Source organism: Cervus canadensis, chromosome 16 (genome assembly GCF_019320065.1).
Source record: "Cervus canadensis isolate Bull #8, Minnesota chromosome 16, ASM1932006v1, whole genome shotgun sequence".
Lineage (NCBI taxonomy): Eukaryota > Metazoa > Chordata > Mammalia > Artiodactyla > Cervidae > Cervus > Cervus canadensis.
The window spans coordinates 51,781,227-51,800,759 of NC_057401.1; positions in this window are offsets into that span (position 1 = coordinate 51,781,227).

The window sequence follows — 19,533 nt, forward strand, 5'->3', positions numbered from 1 at the left end:
CAATACTAATAGACCCTGTTGTTTTATTGTCTGTAAATATATATACATATATATATATTGCACATATACACACATATACATAGGCATATATAGTCAAACTTATTTCAAACAGATGCACAGAACTACGTATTTTAAAATATACTTCAAGTAAAACAATTTCCATGAAGTTATATATGTCCCAGCTTTTTTAGTTCTATCAAGTAACGCATAGAATTTAAAATTACATTATTGACATGACTATCAAACTGATAATTTAATTTAAATGACATCAAGCATCACTGTATATACTTTGGGTTCTATTATGGCAAACGTGAGCAATTTAAATCATTTTAAAATGAAGTATGATAGTACAGCCAATTTCTGGTAGATATAAATAATCTAATAAAAAGACAAAAATATATAAAATTCTAGAGGAGGTAAAGTGACATAAAATGGGCCTCAGTGTGAGCCACAGAAGCCTGAGTGACTTAAAAAAGCATTGTTGTTGTTCAGTCATTAAGTCCTTCCTGACTCTGCGACCCCATGGACTGCAGCACATCAGGCTCCTCTGTCCTTCACTATCTCCTGGAGCTTGCGCAAACTCGTGTCCATAAGAAATAATTGCTGACAAAATTGTGGCCCCAGTGAGGTCAGCATGATCATCATAATAGACTGTACAAATGTAACCATATTATCACATTTCAAACCCAAAACCGCTACTCAGTCTACTAGAGGAATTTATTCAACTATAAATTCAGTATATACTTAATAGAAAATTTTAATAGATAAGGAATCTTTTACAGTAGTGCATTTTAACACTAAATTTTCTAGAATATATTTTGATAATTTCCATTTTTTAGCAGGTCTGAGCTATAGTGCTATTGTTTGTATCTTAAAATCTTACAAATGGTAGCATAAAACCTATCATTTTGTACTTTGAGTAGGACAATGGATAGTTTTTAAAGTGTCATGAGGAAAGTTGACTATTATTTTTTCAATGTGTGCTTTATAATTCGAAAATCTAGGAATATGAAGAGGGGAAATGTAATTTGTATTGCATTTCTCAGTCCTCTTGCTTGAAGCAGAGATATTTGGTATTTTCTGGCTAATGAATGATGAGAGGATGTGGTGAGCAAGATGGTCAAGATCTTGACCCATTTCTGGCCTACCTTGCCTTCATTCCTTCTTTGTTTTCCCTAGAGACGTTAGGAAACAGAGTAACTGTGTGTTACTCTGTGAGAGTAACTGTGTCAGGATAATAGCAATCTCGAATCCTGGGACAGAGCTACTCACAAGAGAAACCAGACAAGGAGTGCTTGCACTGGACATTGGGGGAGTGATTTTGTAAGTATGTATGCAGAGCTGTGCTGCCAAAATATGAGCAGAGTGGGCCTACCCAGGCTAACAAGGCCTTTAAAGGAGTGTGGGGGGAAAGGTGAAGCAGTGACAGATTTTATTTTCTTGGGTTCCAAAATCATTGCAGATACTGACAGCAGCCATGAAATTAAAAGACACCTGCTTCTTAGAAAGAAAGCTATGACAAACCTAGACAGCGTATTAAAAAGCAGAGACATCACTTTGCTGACAAAGGCCCACATAGTCAAAGCTATGGTTTTTCCAGTAGTCATGTATAGAAGTGAGAGCTGGAACATGAAGAAAGCTGAGCACCAAAAAATTGATGTTTTCCAAGTGTTGTGTTGGAGAAGACTCTTGAGAGTCCCTGGGACTGCAAGGAGATCAAAGTTGTCAATCCTAGGGGGTTGAAAATATGCATTGAAAGGACTGATTCTGAAGCTAAAGTTCCATTACTTTGGCCACTCGATGTGAAGGGCAGAATCATTGGTAAATCCCTGATGCTGGGAAAGATTGAGGGCAGGAGAAGAATGGGGAGACGGAGGATGAGATGGTTGGATGGCATCATCGACTCAATGGACATGAATCTGGGCAAATTCTGGGAGATAGTGAGGACAGGGAAGCCTGGTGTGCTGCAGTCCATGGGGTTGCAAAGAGTCAGACATGACTGAGCTACGGAACAGCAAACAGCAGTGTGGTAGCTACCTGAGCTGTGGGATGAGGCTAGAACATAGCCAACACTCAGCTACTTTTTTTATTATTAATGGAAAAAATATATCAATTCAATTTGAACTCACAGTGCAGGAACTAGATGACAAAGAGACATTAAAATAAGAAGAAGAATGAAAGAACTCAAGAACTGAGAATGCCTTGTCTGGGAGAACAAACCAAGGAGAATTGTAAGGAGCAGTCCAAGAAGCATGCATGTGTTCCATATTACTAAAATGAGAAGATTGTAACCACCCAAGAGAACTTGTTGACTGGGACCTTTATAGAAACTTGAGGTAATGATGATTAACAAAATTAAAAGGAATGTTAAGTGTAGATAGCAATATAAAAGTTAAAGTCTGAGGAGAATTTTCTGAAGATAAGGGAACATAGAGGTCAACTTGCTGTTTCCATGAATTTCCTATTCTAAACCAGAAAGCCCAACAGACAAGGCATGTCTTCTTTCTCATGACAGAGTTTGGAAATAGCAAATATGTCAACAGAGGTTTCTTTAATAACATGACAGAGAACAAGCTCTTAAATCTACTTTTCACTATTTACTAAGTACTGTTGATCAGCTTGAGTTTCTGTGATTATTTAATTGGGACTTGCATTATGTTAATACACATTTAATGCCATCTAAAAAGATACCACAATGATAGTGGATTGGCTGTTTCTTTATCTTAAATAATTATTTTTATTTGAAAGACATCTATTTTTCTCCTCTATTTTCACTTAAAATTGAAACATTAAAATACGTCTAACATTAAAGCAACTGAAAACATCTGTATTTCTGCTTTGCTAGTAAAACTATACGAACATAAAATGACAGTGCAACAGCCTTCTAGTGACATCTGCTGAACAACCAAATTCTTCCTTTAGCAATAAACATAAAAGGAGAAGTTATCTCTGTTTATAAAGGAGAAAGAAAAATGAATTTTCCTGGGTTTCCATACAAAATTAAGATGTGAGATTTAAAATTAAACAATTGGGTATTTCTTACTTTAATATTAATATAACAGTATGATTAGTTGAACAAGAAACTTGACTGTTTATACATTGCAGAATATAAATTATCACCAATGCATGCTGCCATTTTTCCTTCCTCATGATCTCTTCCAGTTCTGCAAAAGTTTAATTTAAGGGAACATAGCTTTAAGGATAAAAAAAAAAAAAAATCTCTTAGGGCAGGTGCTGAAAATTAGCAATGCATTTATAACAAACTCAAGAAAGATGAAGAAAAGAGTGAGACATAGCAGTCATATTTTTGAGAGCAACACAGGTTAGACAACTTCTGATACAAAAAAAAAGTAGAAACTTTAAAAAGTTTATAAAGAAATTAAAATAAAACAAATCATTTGAAAAAACTCTGAAATAACTTAAAACTTATTTATAAAAATATATACTAGCTAAATTAATCAGTAACTACCAGGTAAACATATGGCATGGACAACTTATTATTAGGTATATTAGATATTTTAACACTAACAAAATATATAGATTAATAAAACTGTTAAATAATATTGCATTGAATAATTGTCCTAATGAATATTCTTATTTTACTGACCAAGTAACCCAAAGAAGTGGGTGCATTTCATTTTAGCCGGAAAGGGAAAGATGACATGCATCTAAGTGGTCAACCTCATGACCAGGTCATGAAACTTGCACTTCAAAGATCAATTCTAGTGCCTCTTACACCACATAGCTCCCATGTAGAGGAAATACTGCACTTATTAAAGCCTGAAGACACTTATAACATTTGGCATGTGTCAAAAATTGAGCTGTTAGAAGTCATCACTTAAAATACTATGTCATGACCCTGGGGCAAACATCTACACTTTTAAACTGGAACATAAAATTGACAAGTGTTGTTTTTTTTTTTAATTCTTTAATATTTAATTGATTTTTTTATTTCTATAAAGCTATGTTAAATATTTAAATCTATTTTAGAACATTCTGCTACTACTTATTTAGTGTGGGGCATGTTTTTAAATTATGGAAGCAATTATGTAAAGATATAGCCAATTTCTGTTTATGATACTTTTATAGCTTTGTCAATAAAGAACAGATGGTTTAAAAAAAAAAAGCTTTGTGTCAATAATATCACCATCTTAGTGTTACAGAAAAATTCTTTTTAATGACCTAAATGGGTAGGATAGGGGTGGAGATAGGAGCTAGGTCCAAGAGGGAGTGGGCATGTATGCTTACAGTGGATTCACTTAATTGTATAGCACAAACTCATAGAACATTGTAAAGCAATTATATTCCAATAAAAAATAATCCAAACAAAAAAAGCTTGTTTGAAGGTAGAGAACCTTCACATACTGTTCTTAACCAATAAAAAACAGCAATGTAGATGCTTGCTGTGATGCTCAGGGACACTGCTACTGGTGCATGTGTGTTGATGCAATTTGAACATGCTTTAAAATTCTTTTAAAATTTAATTTATTATTAATTTTGAGTTTTGTCACTGTTTAGAAGATCAAATGTTCTACCATTATATGCTATACTAATTAAAGTTAAATCTGTCTTTTTTTTTAAATCAGTAAACTAGTTTCCAAACAAGGTTTTTGAGTCAAACCTATTTGTAAGGATTACTCTTCCTCTTGGCCTAGATTCTCTTCTTCAGTACCCTTGAACCTTTCCAGGAGCAAATTTGGTGGAAAATACATGTTTATGATGATGTTGACGGTGATGATGATGACAATATATGAACACTGATGACTGCTATAAGAAATCATTGTACATCCTCTGTAATCAAAAAAGAAAAAAAAACAGACTTCTTTATATTTTTTTTTCTGCTTCCTGTGAGTCTATAATTATTTTGAAATTAAAAAAAAAATTATAACCTTTATGTACAAGGATAAAGAAGTGTGAAAGGAAGGGAAGATGACAAAACATCTTTTTCAAGTTGTCAAAAAATAAATAGCATTCTTCCAGGAAAATCACTCTATGTTACTTTTATCAAAATTTGCTTTTTATTATTCATCTTAGTTTAAACAATAAACAGTCTTTCAATTTTTCAAACACATTTAAAACTTTTAAGTTAAATAGTATGAATTATGTGAGGTATCTGATTACCTCACTTGTAAATGAAATATCTTAATCCAGTGATCCTACCTGTGTTTTTAAGAATCTTGTCTTTTTCCTTTACCCTAAGGAGACAAAAATGTTTCTCCTTAGATAATTTTAATTTGTAAAGGTGCATAAATGAGGGAAAGACTGAAAAAATGAGTAAATAATATACATTTGTCAACACATTTTTTAAAATCTAGAGAAATAGATTGCTTATTAGCAAAAGAAAAAAAAAAGATATAGTATTGAGATGATTCCAAAAGAGACATACATGTGTTTTCTATAGGCAATTAATGTTAAACTTGCTCAAAATTCAAGCTAAGAATTTTTAATTACTCATTAATGTTATAGTTTGAAAATATTATATTTTCCCCCAGAAATCACATAAAATATGGTAAATATAAGTCCACTGTATGCCTTCAGTTAGTGAAGGTATTTTGCATAATTTATTAAAAGGTTATCTGAGCCCAGAAAATCCAATTAGCTAACACAAAATTAAGCAACTGGTTAATACAGATAAAATAATAAGTAGCAAGCATAAAGTTTCAAAATCACAAACTTAAATAATGTAACTTATTTTTCTACAAATCAACTGTGTTCATACAAGGAGAAACAATATTAACTCTAGTCAACTCCAGGTGATCACAATATATTTGGGTTTTTCCATCTCCTGGTCTCTCTATTTTTCCCCAGAGATCAGTATAAATTGCTGAGGGTACATATAATGTCATAGGATGAGCTGGCATATGAAGATGTGACACAACCTCTAGGGGTAAGGGTGGTGATCTACCCTAAGAAGTCATTTTGTATTGGGTAGGGAGAAATAATCAGTGTTGACCTGAAACAAATAGGCTGCCAGATATTTCTCCAGGAAAGGTGGATTTATTGGGAATAAACAAAGAATGGCCATTCAGAGTCCTCAATCTTGGAGTTGTATGTTAAGTCCCCTCAGAGCAAGGGAAGGAGAACACTTTTATAGAGGCAAAAAGGAAGTTGGGAGGGCGATTGCATACAAAGATTCCTTAACTTTTCTTGGCTGAGTCCTTGTCAGGAAAAGGCGACTTTCTTCTTCCTGTTCAGTCAGCTCAATTCAGTTGCTCAATCGTGTCTGACTCTTTGTGACTCCATGGATTGCAGTATTGCAGGCCTCCCTGTCCTTCACCAACTCCCAGAGCTTGCTCAAACTCATGTCCATTGAGTCGGTGATGCCATCCAACCATCTCATCCTCTGTTGTCCCCTTCTCCTCCTGCCTTCAAACTTTCCTAGCATCAGGGTCTTTTCCGATGAGTCTGCCCTTCACATCAGGTAGCCAAAGTATTGGAGCTTCAGCTTCATCATCAGTCCTTCCAATGAATATTCAGGACTAATTTCCTTTAGGATGGACTGGTTTGATCTCCTTGCTGGTCAAAGGACTCTCAAGAGTCTTCTCCAGCACCACAGTTCAAAAGCATCAATTCTTTGGCACTCAGCTTTCTTTATAGTCCAACTCTCACATCCATACATGACTACTGTGAAAACCATAGCCTTGACTAGATGGACCTTTGTTGGAAAAGTAATGTCTCTGCTTTTTAATATGCCATATGGTTTTGTCATAACTTTTCTTCCAAGGAGCAAGTGTCTTTTAATTTCATGGCTGCAGTCAGCATCTGCAGTGATTTTGAAGCCTAAAAAAAAAATAAAGTCTGTCACTGTTTCCATTGTTTCCCTATGTATTTTCCATGAAGTGACGGGGCCAGATGCCATGATCCTAGTTTTCTGAATGTTGAGTTTTAAGCCAACTTTTTCACTCTCCTCTTTCACTTTATTAAGAGGTTCTTTAGTCTTCTTCACTTTCTGCCATAAGGGTGGTGTCATCTGCATATCTGAGGTTATTGATATTTCTCCCGGAAATCTTGATTCCAGCTTGTGCTTCGTCCAGCCCAGCAATTCGTGTGATGTACTCTGCATATAAGCTAAATAAGCAGGGTGACTATATACAGCCTTGACATACTCCTTTCCCAATTTGGAACCAGTACATTGTTCCATGTTTGATTCTATCTGCTGCTTCTTGACCTGCATACAGGTTTCTCAGGAGGCAGGTAAGGTGGTCTGGTATTCCCATCTCTTTAAAAATTTTCCAAATTTTTTTTTGTGATCCACAAGGTCAAAGGCTTTGGTGTAGCAAATAAAGCGGAAGTAGATTTTTCCTATAATTCTCTTGCTTCTTCGATGATGCAATATATGTTGGCAATTTGACCTCTGGTTCCTCTGCCTTTTCTAAATCCAGCTTGAACATCTGGAAGTTCTTGGTTCAAGTACTGTTGAAGCCTAGCTTGGAGAATTCTGAGCATTACTTTGCTAGAGTGTACTGTGCTATGCTCAGTTGCCCAGTCATATCTGACTCTGTGACCCCATGGATTTTAGCCTACCAGGCTTCTCTGTCCATGGGGATTCTCCAGGCAAGACTACTGGAGTGGGTTGCATGCCCTCTTGCAAGGGATCTCCCCAACTCAGGGATTGAACCCAGGTCTCCCTCATTGCAGGAGGATTTTTTACCATCTGAACCACCAGGGAAGCCCAAGAATAGTGGAATGGGTAGCTTATTGTTTCTCTAGTGGATCTTCCTTAGCCAGGACTCTAACCAGGGTCTCCTGCATTGCAGGCAGATTCTTTACCAACTAATATACCAGGGAAACCTCATGTATGGGTTAAGCTTTATTAAAATTAAAGTCCATTGATTTTATATCTTTGTTCTCTAGTTTACTTGACAACTTCTCAGGGAGCAGCAGGTTGCAACACAGTTAATGATTCACAGGGATTATCAGCAAGTACTTCATAATGTCATATCACCACAATAAGGTTGAAAACAACAAACTACTATCTCCTGTACCCAGAGAATTTCAGAGATCTCAGGTTCAAATATTCACCTTCTAATCACTTGTGATTATTCAAATGTTTTACAGGTGTTCTTTAAATGGATATACATTCTGCCCGCTCACTGTCCAATATGGATATGATTATTTTTTTCATTATAGTACCAGTCTCTGAAACGTCATTTGTGAATCTTCTCTTTGGTTCTACTCTCTAATATACTTCAAAAACACTATGACAGTTTGGATAGAATTCTCTCTACTACAATTTATGCTATTATCTTCTTTCTCAGGACCCATCCTCCACTCATTGAGCTTTATTTGGTGCTGCTCTTTTATGCTTCTCATTGTTTACTGGACCCTCTGATATGTAAGAATCTTCCACAAGTCCGGGAAAACTGGAGGAAATTTCAAATTGAGTGACACAATGATCTCCCAGATTACCCACTGCTCTGGACTAAGTTTGTCTTCTTTGACTTTCCCTTTTTGGAGTTGAGACTCTTCATGTCATATATGAGAACTTTACTTGCTGGATATTAAAAACTTTGATTCCATTTGAGCAAATGTTAATTCAGATCAGGCATCAAACTGGAAGTGGTTATGAGTGTTCCACTGTGAGGAGCTAAGGGAAAACCATGTAGAGATGGTGTGGAAGCAAAGAAAAATTATTTGGTTGGCTGTGACTTAAAGCTTCCATGGCTGTTTGTAATTAGTTCCATCTCATTTCAATGACCTTCTTGTTTAATTAGGTTAACATGGCTAGAATACCTAAATTCTGGTGGCAAAATAGCCCTGTCAAACTCATAATTGTCCCACACCAGAAAAGAATAACTTACTTGCACACACACAGATTAATAAGTTTATTAGGCTTTCAACTAATCCTTTAACTACAGCATCAGATATAGCTAAAGAGAAAAACCTAAACTGAATGACCCCAACCCACATCTGCAGTCTCTTCTCTAGAACTTCTATGTCTTATCGTCCAGGTAAAGTGACCAAAATGCAAGGATATGAAGGTCAGGTGAACATGAGGACAGGAGTCCCTGTTATATAGTGCAATCATGGTAAGCTTTTTTTCTATCTTAATGACACATAGTTAGGTGGTTTTCACACACACACACACAAAATAGAGCTAACTTACATTCCATAACATACACATAGTTTTAGTAGCATGTTCCATATCAGTTAAATAAAAATCTCATGCTCCTCTAGGAAGCTCTGAGGGTAGAGATGGGCACAATTTTCTTTCCTTAGATCTATAGTTGTTTAGTTTCTCACTAAAAGACATTTTCCTGCTTGTTGATAACAAGTCTTCCATAGACATTTGATAAATATCCATTGCTTGGTTAAGGTACAGTAAGCAAGCATCTTTCATTTAGCATAGCATTTCCTAATAATGTCAAGGCATTGTTCATCAATTTTCAGATTTAAGTAACATTGAACATTTGCTTGAGATGATAAGCTGCCCAGAAGATGGTAACGATGATCCCATGTGCAAGGCAGATGTAAAGACTAGATTTATGGACTATGTGGGAGAAGGCGAGGGTGGGATGATTTGAGAGAACAGCATTCGAACATGTATATTACCATAGGTAAAATTGATGACCAGTGCAAGTTTGATGCATGAAGCAGGGCATTCAAAGCCTGTGCTCTGGGACAACCCAGAGGGATGGGATGGGGTGGAGAGGAAGGTGGGAAGGGGATTCAGGATGGGGGGACATGTGCAACTGTGGCTGATTCATGCCGATGTATGGCAAAATCCACCACAATATTGTAATTATCCTCCAATTAAAATATATTACTTAATTTAAAAAATAAAACAAAATTAAACAAAATTAAAAAGATTTTGTATTTTATAGAATGGAAAAGTGAACTTCGGGTTACCAACGAGTGGCAGAAGGTAGAAACAATCTGGGCTCTAAGATCTCAAATCCTGCCTTTCTAGTCTTTAAAACATCTCCAGTGAGAAGAAGAGATGTTTTCTCATGGACTGAAGCCAGCAGGGAGCAAGTTTTCCTTAGGCAGCCCAGGGTCACCGTGGGTCCTGGTTCTCACAGGCTGAATTCAGATGAGGCCCTTGGTCTGCATTCAGCTTTGTTTCTAAGCTCAGAATGATTTCATGCACTTATCCTTTCTTTTCTGTCTGTCTGGTTTCCATGGAAATGCAGGCCTTTTGGAAATGGCAAAGCCTTGCACCACAAGCACAGACACCATGTGTTATTTTGGGATTCAAAGGCTAAGTTAACACAGCCCAACATGTAGGTGTGAACCAGTCCTGGTTGGGGCAGGCAGGGGTGCCGAAGGAAGGTGTGATATCCCATTGTCTTATTAGAGAAAGAATGCACATTCACAGGGGATACAGTTTATCTGTTCTATGAGAAATATAAGGTTTATCTTGGTAAACATTAATCTGGACAGAGAGGAAAAACATAAGATTGGGCAAAAATTCAGATTTTTTTTTGCTTTGCTATAAGTTTATTTAATATGTGCTTAGGAATTACAGAGAAGTACCTTTTACTGAAGTCAGGGTTTAAGTTAAATTATTACAAACTTTAAATCAGTTTCTCCACCAGAACATATAATTTCATTAAGAACATTCCTTAATTGGGTTAAAATCTATTTCTCTTCCCACACACACTGCCTTTCAAAATAAAATGAAATTTGAAAACTAAGGAAGAAACTTTTTTAAAGAAAAGAGATACTTGAAAATAATCTGATTGTGTTATATAAAGAGAAAATCATTTTGCATTTCTGAGAATTATAGGCTGATTCTTAAAACTTATTTTAGTGCCTATTTCTTAGTTTTCGTTCTTGATGCATTACAGTTCTATATTGCAGCTAACTTTATTCCTATAACTAATAGAATTTCTTAAACCTCACAAAGTTGTGGATTTTAAGAGATGCTTGGGTATAATCATATAATGTTATAGTAATCACAAAATTATTTGCTGATTACACAGTTAAATCAGTCCCTTCTTTGTGTAAGCAAAAATTGTAAAGGTTTCTCTTCTTTCAATTTATTCACCATTTAATTTATTTAATAAATCATAGACACAATAAATAATAAATAACATACAAATTGCTACAGGATTTAAAAAAAAATATCTGACTCTATTGGGGAAAAACATTACTCTACAGAAGCCTTGCCTTGTAGAGCTTATGCCCATGAAGGAGAATACAGAAGAAAAATATTTGCAAAAGAAAAAAACATAACTTGGCCTCAAAATTATTTTTACACAAATCACTTGAAAAAATTTTCTTTGTATCTCCAAAGAAAGAGAAGGCCAATATTGCAAATTAAATGAGAAGTAAAATAGCTTAGGCCCCAGGAGAGAAGAAAAAAGATGTTTATTATGCACTAGAGGTAAAAGTTTGGTTTAACCATAATGACAAAAAGAGGAAATAAAATTGTGACAAGAAACCGGTTTTAATACTGTATTTTTTAATGAGGTAGTAAAAGGACTATATAGCTGGAAGAAAAATGGAAAACCACAATCAGATCATACACAATGAGTGTGAACAAGTTGAGAACTACAATAAACATCCTTTGCCCCCAGTTTTATTGAGATATAATTGACATATAACATTGTATAAGTTACAGTAAACTTCTTAGTGAGATATATAAATAGACAATAATAAATTTTAACTAAGAATAGTTTTCTGAGATCAATCTTAAATACTTTTGTCTTTAATTAAAAAAAATAAAAAGGAACATGCTTTTGAATCCAAACATCAGTCAAAAGGGTGCTAGTTTCTTTAAATTATAAAGCTTCACTTCAAATATCTAGAAAGAGAAGCAAATTACATTGTCCAGAAATCAGAGTTTTCCATCACTAATCATGGCTCTTGCCATTCAATATATAGATAGACAGGGAGGCCTGGCGTGCTGCGGTTCATGGAGTCGTAAAGAGTCAGACACAACTGACTGACTGAACTGAACTGAACTGAATCATGGCTCTTGCAGTTCAATATCATAGAGGTCATGTGGGATTCAGAATGAGTAGCACTTCACAAGTGCCATTGGTGACTCAAATTTCATCTCAATATATCTGTATAGAAATGTACATATATACAAAATATACAACCCAAATTTTAAGTGATTTTTATGATTTGATGTCATTGTTTTTAAGTCCTCTGGTCAGATTTAATCATATATAAATAAGAGGAAAGTGTTCCATTGAATAAGCATCACTGTATTCAGAGCTACTTTTGTAAACTCTTACCTATCCCCATGTTTACCTTGTGCAAAATGTTTCTACTTCTATTGTTGTTGTTTAGTTGCTCGGTCATATCTGACTCTTTATGACCCCTTGGATTGTAGTCCACCAAGGTCCTTTGTCCATGAGATTTCCCAGGCACGAATACTGGATTGGCTTGATACTTCCTTCTCCAGGGGATCTTCCCCAACCAGGGATCAAACCTGAGCATTCCTTTCAGGTCTTCCTATGCTTCACTGTTCACAATTTGTCTTGCCCGTGCATGTACCTAGACGGGAACTGACAACTAATAGAGAAAGAAACGAGGCTTTAAGAAATCAGGAATCATTTCTTTAGATGTTAAATCCTTCTGATTGCTATCATCATCTAGCTTAAATTGTTTCAATGCTTCCTACTGAATAGAGAAAATTTTTGACGATGTCTTGCCGCAAATGACATACTCGTGAGTCTTTCATTTACCTTATCTAACAGGATATAAATTGCTTTTGGTAAATCTTATACTTAGCCAACTGATGTTAGTTTCTAGTGATCACTTCTTCTCTTTGCAAGTAGTCCAATACTTCAAAATAACCTTATTGTTATTCTGCTCAGAAATTTTGTCTGAGAATGACACAGTCATTTTTGTTCTTGCAAACATCTTGTTCAGTCTTATTCAATCAAATATTACTGATATCAGCTTAGTGATCATAGCACTGGACTTTTGTAAAGGGTGCTGTACTATGTCTGGATACTAAATATAATTATATCAATCAACTGACTACCTAATAAACAACAATATCCTGGTGTTAGGCCAGGGAATGCATTACAGACTGTTTCATGAATTTCTAAAAAGGCCTGGCTTGTGTACAACCAAAGATTTACAGAGACACTAGTATCTTGATATTGTCAAGAAGACAAGCCAAGGACACATTGCGCACTGTATATTTATATAAATGAGATGCCAGCATGTCTCAGTACTTGAGATCTCCAACCATTACTTAAGAACTTCTTTGTACATTAACTTTTAAAATTGTTTTAAAAGGTGGAGCCGTGAGGATAACTAGGACAACGAAACTACTCTGTATGATACTATAATGGTAGATACATGTCATTATACATTTGTCCAAACCTGTTTATTATTTATGGCAATATTTTATTGCCATAGAATATACAATGGCAAGAGTGCAAGAGCGAACATTAATGTAAACCATGTTCTCTGGGTGACTGTGATTAGTTAATACAGATTCCTCAATTGTAACAAATGCAACACATGGGGGGAGGAGGAGGGCTTATAGTGGGGGAGGTTATGCATGTGTAGGGGCAGGGGATACATGGGAAATCTCTGTGTCTTTCTCTCAATTTGCCATGAACCAAAAACTAATGTTAAAAAAAACATGAAGTTTAATTTTTAAAATTCACTTTACATTATTTATGAAATGCACATCTTTCTTCTGACAGAAATGTGATCCTGGGAGCAGGTGCCAAGTTGTATTCAGTTCTTTGTCTACACCTATCATGTCTGCAAGGGCATTGCTTATATAAAGGTCTCAGTATTCGCTCTTTAAGTGATAACTTCTCTCCAAGCCAATTTTGTGACTTGAAGTCTAATTATAGTATATTAAACTTGTAGTCAAAACACTGTCATGCTTGATTAGGTTGTCGATACACAGGATAGTTTATTAATCAGATTGATTCTTTATTCGCCAACTGTGTTGGGAATCCTCTTTAAACTAATCACTAATGATTATGATCATTTACTCATTTAAAAGCAGCTCAGAGTTAGGCAGTTCAAGAAAGATAGGTCAAACACTGTATTCATAAGAGACTCTGGAACTTCTCTCTCACAATCAGTCTTTGATTTCTTTCATCCAAGATTACCTCATGTTTCAAGATGACTGCTGAAGTTCCTGCCATCAAGTTCACCTTTCATGTCAAGAAAGAAATTTCAAAAGCTTCCAGAAGCCTCACTTAATTCATCTTGTCCAGTATTTAGGGACATGGCCACACTGAGCTTGCCAGGAAGATGAGAAGTATCTTTTATTCAGAAACATGACTCCCCAGATCAATGGAAAGTTGAGAGTCCATGTCACATTAGCCACAGTAGTCTATGCTTCATCATCCTCAAACGTGTCTGGGAATCTCTCAGATGCATATCTAACCCGCTTTCACAAACCAGTCCATAAACATCCGTGACACCCATCTCTCCTGTTCTGGATTCCTCCCTGTTAAAGCCTGATATCCTCGAAACCCTTCTCTGGCATCCTCATGCCATTCACTGTGCCATCAGAATGTGAACCTCAAGGTCATACCCCAGGGGCATTCTATCCAGCTATTACTGAAAGCATCTCGTTCTCACAGCTCCATGACAGATCTTGTTCCTCAGCTGTTTGGGCCTTGGTAGTCTCTGCCCCAATGCCATATAGCTGTTGGCAATCTAGACACAAAGCCAATTCTTCTAGGCTCAAGGACTCAGAAATTCCTCCTGAAATTATCTGACCATGACAGCTCTCTCCTAAAAGTCTTCCCTGGCACTCAAGAAACTGGATAGTACATTGAAGTGAGGCCCAGCTCCACTGTTCCCCTCAGGCCTCCTTTAATCAAATCAGAGCACATCTCCAGCCTATCAAGTCTGAGAGGCAGAAGTGTGTCTGACTTCTCTTGGGTTCTGGTAGGATATTCCACTGGTCACACTTCCTGGAGAATAAGTAATTCTTTCCACACTGAATTTGCTTTTTTAACAAAAGCACTCTTAAAATTCATTAAAAAAAAAAAAAGCTATTTAAGTAGATTTATTCCACTATCTGTTAAAAGCTCAAATATCAAAATGAAGAATAATGTCATACACTTAGACTAGATTTTAAAGAAAGGTACCATAAACAGAGTAAATAAAATATCTCCATAAAACAGGCCATTAGGGAAACATAAAAATAAATGTGAGAAACTAAAACTATGTTCTGTTTTATATGTCTTGAATTTTCTAATGATCAATTGTCACTTCATAAGGCATTTCTTAGTCATATTAGTGGGTCATGAATCCAGGTTAGTGTGGATAAAGTAACCTGTTGATTAATTATGTCAGAGAAACCCACCAAGCGGCTTGGTTTTTCAGAGCCAAGTTTTCAACACTAACTCATGTCAGCAAAAGTATTGTGAAAAGGAATAGAGTTAGCAAGATAAATACATCAGAAGGAGGATAACATTTATACTTAGGGAGAGGCACTCTGGAGCCAGATTGTCTGCGAAGTCACCTCAGTCATGTCTGACTCTGTGACACTATGAACCTTAGCCTGCCAGGCTCCTCTGTCCATGGGATTCTCCAGGCAAGAATACGGGAGTGAACTGTCATGCCCTCCTCCAGGGAATCTTCCAGACCCAGAGATGGAACCGGCCTCTCTTATATCTCCTGAATTGGGAGGCAGGTTCTTTACCACTAAAACCAGCAGGGAAGGTGGAAACAGACTTCCTGAGTTCAAACATTCATGGGCTCTGTGATTCTGGAAGAAGTAATGAATTTCTCTGTGCCTTATTTCTCAATCTGGGAAATAGAAATAAGAACATAGCCTAACCTCTAAATTAGCATACATGAATATCTCAAAGCATCAACTGGTGAATATGAGTGTTAGCTATCATTTTAATTAATTTTAAAAAAGATTTCAGAAGACGATAAAAATATTATGAATTGACACTTGTAAGCAGAACAGCTGAGGTAACCTTTTTGCTTGCATAAAGTGCATCCAATATATCTTAATTAGAATACTGCTTCCCCCAAATGACAAGATGTTAGTGGGCATTGTGTTGACTATAATTACTTAGGATATACACTGTGTTTTAAAAATAAATATTATTGGGTTTAGATGCACCTTTGACTAAGCTAAAAGCAGAAAGCTCTTTAAATATTTTGGATAATGTGATAAAACCCTCTGACTATCCCCACTGTTTCCTCTTAGAAGAGCCGGGAGACCATGAAGCCTGAAATGAAGTTGAAGCTGAACCTCCTACAAAATGCCCTTCCTTGTAGGGAGAAGATGGGAAGCCCTGACCAATGAATAAAGCAGAATATGAGTAAACAGCAGCTGGATAGAAAATATGTCATGGCTGACCAGGATCCAAAGCTGGCTGGACAAAATGTTATGTGGGAGCAGTGTCAGACATTTCGGGAGAGTCAACTTTGGGCTCAAAGTTCCCATCCACCCATCCCTATCTCAGAATGAAGGGGTGTGAAAGTGTTTTATGTACACTGACAATGGGCTGTGTGTATTATCTTGCTTTTACTGTAAAGGAAAAATGAAAAAAACATAACTAAGGAGACAGTAGCAAGGTCAGTGGCTGCCAGGGGTTAGGGTGAAGGGAAGGATGGATAGGAGAACACAGAGGGTTTTAGGAGAAGGAGATGGCAACCCACTTCAGTATTCTGGCCTGGAGAATTCCACAGCCAGAGAAATCTGGAGGGCTACATTCCACGGGGTTGCAAAGAGCTGGACATGACTGAGTGGCTAGCACACAACAGAGGGTTTTGAGGGAAGTGAAAATTCTGTGTGTGATAATATAATGACAGATATATGTCATTAAAGGTTTGTCTAAACCCATAGAAGTAATGCCACCCAGAGAGAACACAGTGTAAATCACGGCCTTTGGGTGGTGATGATGTGTCTGTGTAGAGTCATCCATCATAACGAAAGCACCACCCTATAAGTGGGTGTTGATAACGGCAGAGGCTGTGCGTGTGAGGCAAGGAAGGGGTACATGGGAACTCTGTGCATGTTCCTCTCACTTTTTCTGTGAACCTAAAACTACTATAAAAAAAAAAAATGAAGCCTTTAAAAGTGAGAGAAGTTTAACCAGTATTAAAAACAAGGCATAATCTAAGAAAAAATATGATTAAACTCTTTTCTAACTATAGAAAATTATAAAATTTAACCAAACAGTTGAATTATTCTGTAGCCTAGAGCGTGTAATAATGTCAAATTACCACATAGCTTTAGCTCTATGTATAATTTTTTTCCTTATATGTTCAATTTAAAATGTAAAAATAGTTTAAATCCTTAAAATAAATGATGTTATTCTATACAAGAACAAATAGGATATACATCATGAAATATATTTGTGGGAACAAAATATTTAAAAGTGTTTTCTTTTCTGTTGTTGTTCAGTTGCTAAGTTGTCCATGGGATTTCCTAGGCAAGAATACCAGAGTGAGTTGCTATTTCTTTCTCCAGGGGATCTTCCCAACCGTGGGATCGAACCTGTATCTCCTGCATTGCAGGCAGATTCTTTACCATTGAGTCACCTGGGAATATAAATTTATGGAAGAAAGTAAAGAAATTCTCAGGCAAATTTTCAGAAAAATTTTTAGAGCCTAAAGTTTTAGGCTTCCTAAGATTTTCAGAAGCCATAAAGAACTAATATAGCTTCATCTCTGAGAGATAGTTAAGAGGGTCTTCCTTTTGAGAGTCAATATCTTCCATGATGTTGGAAGCTATACAATGCAATGCTTTGGAGGTCATTCTATTACACTTGCCTGGAATGTATTTTTTAAATTGACTAAGTGGCCAGAAGATGGCAGCATGACATAAAAGACAATGCAAATGACAAAAATTACTTCTTGTTATTATAAATATGGCTAAACTATGTGTGACTTAACTTCACCAGATTAAAAAAAAAAATGGCAAAAAAAATTCTCTAGTAAACACTTGATGGGAATGGAACAGTAAGACACAGGCCTTTGCACATTACACATTTTGAAGCAAAAGTAGCAATCTGTTTGACCATAATTTCAGGAATATACTAAGTCGCCTCAGTCATGTGCGACTCTTTGCGAGCCTATGGACTGTAGCCTGCCAGGCTCCTCTGTCCGTGGGATTCTCCAAGTAAGAATACTGGAAGGGATTACCATACCCTTTACCAGAGGATCTTCTGGATGCAGGGATTGAACCCATCTCTCTTACGTCTCCTGAATTGGCAGATGGTACTTAAACACTAGTGTCACCTGCGAAGACCAATTTCAGAAACACAGGCCCCCAAAAGGGAATTTTGCAAAGAAGCCTAAAGAGTTTCCCTTCCTTAAATAAATGAGAAGTCTCAAACTGAAATCAAATTAGATGGGCTACACTTACTGAAATATAGCATTCATATACACCCACACATGCAAACATAATATAGAGGGAACTATAAATAAAGTCTAAAAATTTCTACATTACCATATTTATTGAAGCATTCAGCCACTTTGAAATTTAAATGTGGATTTATTTGAATCAGTTTTAAAAATTACATAACAAAAAGGTCAAATAATGTGCTCTTGAGTTCTGAATATTTTTGTGAATATAAAGTATATTGCAATAACACTGTTTAAATTCCAAATTTTAGAAGAAAAATAAGCTTCACTATAAAGATACTTTAATATACTTTATCTACGAAATTGGGGACAGTGTAGTGTGTAAGGAAATAATTGAAAACATTAGATGTCACTGATTCACATTTGTTTAATTGAGGGTGAAATTGTGCTTGCTTCTTCCTCTTTATATTTCAGCAGTGTACAGTCCAAACATCAGTCCGCTAGAGCAGTATAGGGTTCATTCATCCTGATATTCTCTGATTTCAATCCTTATGGTTCAAAGTCTCCTAAAATTCACTATTTTCCTAAGTTTGCAATTAGGATCCTAAACAGAAAAGCTAATTTTGGTTATAGGATTAACATTTCGTGTGCATTGAAATTATTCAGTGGTTACTAAATGAAACTATCTACAATGTCTGAACTTGATTTAAATGTATACTGATCCCAAGTCACAAATTGAGCATTTTAAAGAAAATGTGCATGATATTGTATCTGCATAGGTCATTGATGTGTTTTTTACTTTTCTAGAAATATTTTAAATGAAGTGTGCATAACATTATAATAATATTAATATATTAGTCTTATACTATTAATAATAAATTCTCACCTTTGGTTTTACTTTACCCAGAATTATATATACAAGAGCAATTTTATGACGGTTGAGCTCAATGATTTCATATTATATTATACTACAGTATGTTATTACACATTATCATAATATATTTTCATAAATTCTGGCAGTATGTATATTTACTGCCATTGTATTTTCACAGCATAGCGTAGCTCTCTGCCCTTTATCACCCCCACTGCTTCGTTGATTATTTTCCTCTCTCCATCAACCACTCTGAAAAGTTTTTTCTCTAACACCTATTTTGCAATTCTTTTAAGATGTTTACAAGAACTGGGGATCTCGCTGATAAAATTTTCAGCACTAGATATATCTTCATTAGACAAGTGTTTAATTAGGATCTCTGTCCCATGCTCTGAAATTAGTGCTGGGAGGAACCAGTGAGCAACACATGGAAATTTTCAACTTTTTGA